Source organism: Pelobates fuscus, chromosome 8, assembly GCF_036172605.1.
Source record: "Pelobates fuscus isolate aPelFus1 chromosome 8, aPelFus1.pri, whole genome shotgun sequence".
NCBI lineage: Eukaryota > Metazoa > Chordata > Amphibia > Anura > Pelobatidae > Pelobates > Pelobates fuscus.
This window is the reverse complement of record NC_086324.1, coordinates 90,187,452-90,193,451: the sequence shown is the minus strand read 5'-3', so window position 1 is coordinate 90,193,451 and position 6,000 is coordinate 90,187,452. Positions and strand designations below refer to the sequence as shown.

At 35.0% G+C, this 6,000-nt stretch overlaps 1 protein-coding gene across 1 annotated transcript in view; it reads left to right on the top strand.

Moving 5' to 3' along the window:
* Positions 1 to 1,286: 1,286 nt before the first annotated feature.
* OSGEPL1 (O-sialoglycoprotein endopeptidase like 1) overlaps positions 1,287 to 6,000 on the top strand; it is a 41,650-nt gene continuing 36,936 nt past the window's right edge. The window contains exon 1 of the mRNA XM_063428814.1: positions 1,287 to 1,348. The gene's annotated coding sequence lies outside the window, so the exon portion shown is untranslated. The remainder of the gene's footprint in view (positions 1,349 to 6,000) is intronic.

Sequence of the window (6,000 nt, the reverse complement as noted above, 5' to 3'; positions counted from 1 at the left end):
GTTGGCCTAAATTGTGAAATTTATTATGAAATCCTAGCAATTCAGACTTTGGTCAGTAAATACATTTGACACTGTTTTATGGCTGCCCAAACATACCTCCAAAACTTAATTTTAAGGTAGATAATAGTTGTACAAATACATAAGACAGGAAGCTTGCTATTTTTACGTGGCAAAGTAAGTTATATACGGTATTTTATATAATTGGGTATGCCAGTTAAAACTTTGTTTATTAGCACAAGCTATGCAAGTTAGGTATTGAAAGTGTTAATATTCACTTTTTATAATATAGTTCCTATTCGCGTATTTTATTCCCTTATTTGCTGCTAAATATTCCTTCCTTTTCCTACTCCAGTGTTGTCCTTTTTTTAACCCCTTAAGGACCAAACTTCTGGAATAAAAGGGAATCATGACATGTCACACATGTCATGTGTCCTTAAGGGGTTAATTCACAAATTTGGCTCTTGCAATTTTTGAAAAAAAAAAGAGGCACAGGAGGTGTCTTTTCTTTCCAAATAATTGTGCAGGCCACTGTCAGAGTGGCGGGTTTTTGGTAACAGTTGAATAGCGTTCACAATCTTCCTTTTTGTTTAATGTATAAAAAGTGATTCATGATGAATTGTAATAAATGGTAACTCCATCAGAAACAGAAAGAAGTAAACCGTTCAAAAGAGGAATAAAAAGTGTGAAGAAGGTGCCAGTGTATAAAAGTTTGGAGTTACACTTTTATATATTAGAAAATTAAGAATGCGCTCAAAGCTGGAACAAATCTGAAAGCGAATGTGACAATATTTATGCACGTATGTGCTTATAATAAAATGTGCTTAAAAGGACTCATTATTTAGCAGCTCTGATTTTTAGAGAGCCAAAATTATCTATATTCCTAGTTATTAAATGAGGATATTCATGTCACAAAGAGGGACATTTGAGAGATTACAATGTATACTATGCATTCTCTGATGCACATAGTCAGTGTTATTAATAGTGATTTGGTGTGAATTCTTTATGAATTTCATAATTTAGGCAAAAACTGTCGAATTGGAAAAAAAAATATTCTCCAAGCCAGCTATATTTACAATTTGGCTAATGTAGCCTTACATTTGAAATGCAATTGTATATAGTTTCTGATAATGACCCTTTTAGTGAATAACTGGCAGAATAACAATCCCAAGAGTGCTGATGCTGCCATGGTTACAGGTAAAGTATGGTTCATCTCGTGAGTGACAGCATTTGTAACCAATCATTATCCACCCGTGTCGGACCAATAGGATTGCAGCTTTGCTGCTACACCCGGAAGTAGTGCCCTTGGAATGAGGAGGCGCCATGTGGAAGACAGTCAGTGTGCTGAGTGGTAGGAATGAGCTCTCCTGTTGTAGCTGTGCTGTCACCGCTTATTATCAGCTTCTTTCTGATTGTTCATGTTTTCTGCCCACCTTACTGGGTTTTGCATTTTACTTTTACCCCTTAGCAATATGTTGCAGTGGGGTAAACCAATACAGGCTGTTCTTATAGCTCTTTCATTCTGGTCTCCCCAAATATACAGTAATCATAGCAAAGGTTGTGTTTAAACCAGTATATTGCCACCTACTTTCTGGGGGCTGGGGCTGGGGCTGGCTGCCCATGTTAATAATATTAGTGTTTTTTATTCATTTTTATGCATCCTGTGTCGTTTGACATTGTCATACTAATACAACATCCATTACTAATGCATAGTGCATGTATTACTCAAAATCAAGCACCCAATGCTTACATAAATCGCACAATCGATCAATAATTATTTATACAGGTGACACAACACAACCTATTGCTGCGTGTATTATACAAAAAACAATCACACAGATGCAAATATAAAAATGGTTGTAATCATACGATATAGAATCCAAATACACACTTACACTACTCTATAACTCATGGAACTAATATCTTGTCATATTTAATCAACTATTCCCATTGATCTGCTTTGAAATAAATGTGCCCAACAATCATTTTTATCTGCTGGGTTCATTGTTGTGTGTGTGGATATATTCACCTACAATCATCTTACTTGGACACATAAGGCTAGTAGTTTGCAGCTCAGCAAATATATTTATTTTTGTTTGTTTGGAATGCTAGCTGTAAAAGATATTCTTTGTGAAAAACATCAGATTTTCTACGCTCCAAACACCATACTTATCAAGCACCATAACCACTACAGCCTGCTGTAGTGATTATGGTCCAAGGAGTGCCTTGACTCCGTCCCATGCTAAGAAGTCAAACTGTTTTAGAATGGTTTGACAAGTAAGCTGGGTTAATCCAGGAACTGCACCACCTGCACCTGTTCTTCTCGTGAGGGGGATTTGGGTTAGCTCTGCAGAGTGCTCACAGCCAGTGAAAATCTGTTAACATCCATGTTAAATGTTTACATTACAGCACTGATTCAGATAGCCACTAGAGGCACTTCCTGGATGTTAACAGACTTTTGGTCTGGTATCTTATGATAAACGTTCTCAAGCTCTGCATGAGGACATCCAGCATCAGCTATTTCCCTATGGGAAAGCATTTTTTCAGTGCTTTACTATGGGGAGGCATAAGGCACGTGTGACACTCAGCGCGCATCTGTAATAGCATTCGCTCATCAAGGGACATCAGGGGAGGTGCAGCAGTAAACCTGTGCCGAGGGACATCGGTGCTGGGATCAGGTAAGTAAATAAAAAGTTTTTAACCCTTTATTCATGGCTTGGGAGAGGGGGAGGAGGCAGAGGGAGCTATAGTGTCAGGAATACAGCTTTGTATTCCTAGCACTATAGTATTTCTTTAAAAAGATACAGAAGCAAAAGTATTGGGATCAGTATTTTGATACTCTTATGTTCCTTTTAGCTAGTATTCCTTCTTTAGTATAATTCCTAGAGTGTTCATTTTTTTTATTTAGATCGCTGCTGCCAATGTTATAAAAAAAAAGCTATACACTTACCTATAATGCAATATCTGTGAGAAGCATTAGCAGCATGATGTAGATTTACATTGCCTGGCAAAAGGGACATTAACAAGTTAAAACAACAAAATCTCATCTTCCCCTCAAAACAAATCAATAGTGTGATGGAAAGATACACTTATCTCTATGGATAGTGGTGACAGCCTTCTCCAGGAATATCCCAGACTATATTCCTTACAAAACAGTATGAAAGAAACAAACACAATGGAGAATACAGCTGCGGATGTACAAAACGAAAGAAGGAAACCAAAATAACAAAATAGTGTAACACTGTATGACTTAAATAGTAGGGCAAAATAAAGTGGCACTCACAAGATGAAGAGTGGTTATTCGCCTTAGGGTGCCCTCGCCCCCATCCTGATAAAATGGAGGGCTAATCCAAAACTCCTTTCTCAGTAGCACTGGGAGTGCAATGAGCTGGACTCAGATATTCAAGATGCAAAAAAAATGATATTTATTATTAAAATTAGTGTATAAAAACACTGAAAATATAGTAAAATGTAAAAACTCAAATAAGTTGCTAGGAGTAATCCTACATGTTTCATCCCAAATAAGCTCTTCCTCAGGGACCTCCCAAATGTAGCAACAAATAAATAAAATAAATGCAATAACAAGTACCAAAATTATATAAATCACAGAAAGAAAAAACAAGCAGTGTACATCCCCCTCCCTGAGTCCTTCTTTAAATATGGCTTCTGTGTCTTCCTATTAGACGGTCCAAGTGACTTGCAGCTGATGATTCATTCTCGTTTATATTTCTTCCTTTTCCTGGTTTAAATTTGTATTCCGGATCTTATGACGTCACGTCCGGTGCTTCTATCTTCCTTGGCGTTATTTGATCACCTATGTGTTCTACTTGGTATTTGGTATGCGTTCCACCTTCAATATGGAGTGGATTCTCATTTTTAATACGTTTTTCACTCAAAGAAAAAATATATAATCATGACCAGCAAATCAATGCACTATTGTAATCATCTTAGGGTGAATATTAAGGACATTTCCCCCCTATGGAAAAACTTGCTCTAATGGAATAATGTAGATATTAATGATAACATTAAGAGAGACTATTACTATGGTGTCTAGGTGTAGTAGAATCCATTTGGGGATTTTTGTCCAAACATAAACCCAAAAAAAGCTTAATATTATCATACATAAGATATAAAGCATGGAAGCAGTTTACAATGGGATGTAAACAAAGGAAATGTGTATAAAAGGAAATATAAAAAAAGTAAAAATAAGAAAAAAATATAAAATAAAGAAAAAAGAGAAAATAAATAAAAGTAAATATAAATATGAAATAAAATAAAAGATGAATGAAAGTAAAATAAATCTAAATGAATATAAGAAATAGTAGACTGTCTCCATTTACATTATAAGCAACAAATGATATTGATATCGGCATTAAGACCTCCAGACTCGAGAGTTCCTAACTGGTGTATCCAGAAAGTCTCTCGTTGAGCTAGTTTATCATCTCGATTTCCTCCTCTCCAGTGGGGTTTAATATGTTCTATGCCGATAAAACAAAATAGTTTCCAGTTGAAATCAGGACAACTGTTGCAATATGTGGGAACTGTATGATTAGTTATACTTTTTCTAATGTTGTTATGATGTTCGAGAATCCTGATTTTCAGTTTTCTGTTAGTTTTTACCACATATTGCTTGCCACACGGACACTGCAACAAATATATCACATAGTCCGTGTGGCAATCTATAATATCCTTAATCTTGTATCTTTTGCCGAATACCGTGCTGAAGAAATCCCTTTGGATTCCTGTTTTGTTAGCAGCTGTTTTACAGGCTTTACAGTCTAAACAGCCTCTAAAACCAGACAATTGTTGTGTTATGTGAATTTTTTTATTGGGTTTAATACTGTAACTGGGGGCCAGGGAATTTTTTAGATTTTTGTTTTTCTTGAAAATTACAGGAGGACTGTCAGGAAGAAAAGGACCTAGGATCCTCTCTTAAAATTGGCCAATTTTTCAATAGCGCTCTTTTAATTTTGTGATGATCAATATTAATTATTTGGTTATAAATGCATGTTTAAATTTTTTATTAATTGTGTTATTCTTACAATTTAAGTTCTTTTATTTTAATATTTATTTTTATTTTCTCTTTTTTCTTTATTATTTTATCCATTTTATTAAATTTTTCTTATTTTTTTTTACTTTTTTATTTTTATACACATTTCCTTTGTTTATATCCCATTGTAGACTGCTTCAATGCTTTATATCTTATGTATGATAATATTAAGCTTTTTGGGGTTTATGTTTGGACAAAAATCCCCAAATGGATTCTATTACACCTAGACACCATAGTAATAGTATCTCTTAATGTTATCGTTAATATCTGCATTACTGCATCAGAGCAAGTTTTTCCACAGGGGGAAAATGTCCTTAATATTTACCCTAAGATGATTACAATAGTGCATTGATATGCTGACCATGATTATATATTTTTCTTTGAGTGAAAAACGTATAAACAGTGAGAATCCACTCCATATATCGAAGGTGGAACGCATACCAAATGGAACGCATACGTCATTAAATAACGCCAGGGAAGATAGACGCACCGGAAGTGACGTCAGAAGATCCAGAATATGAATTTAAACCAGGAAAAGGAAGAAATATAAACGAAAATGAATTACCATCAGCTGCAAGTCACTTGAACCGTCCAAGAGGAAGACACAGAAGCCATATTTAAAGAAGGACTCAGGGAGGGGGATGTATGCTTCTTGTTTTTTCTTTCTGTGATTTATATCATTTTGTTACTTGCTATTGGATTTATTTTATTTATTTGTTGCTACATTTGGGAGGTTCCTAAGGAAGTCCGTTTTTGGGACGAAACGTGTAGGATTGCTTCTAGTAACTTATTTGTGTTTTTACATTTTACTATATTTTAAGTGTTTTTATACACTAATTTTAATAATAAATTGTTTTTTTTGCATCTTGAATATCTGAGTACAGCTCATTACACTTCTAGCACTACTGAGAAAGGAGAAAGGCATTTTGGATTAGCCCCCCACTTTATCGGGG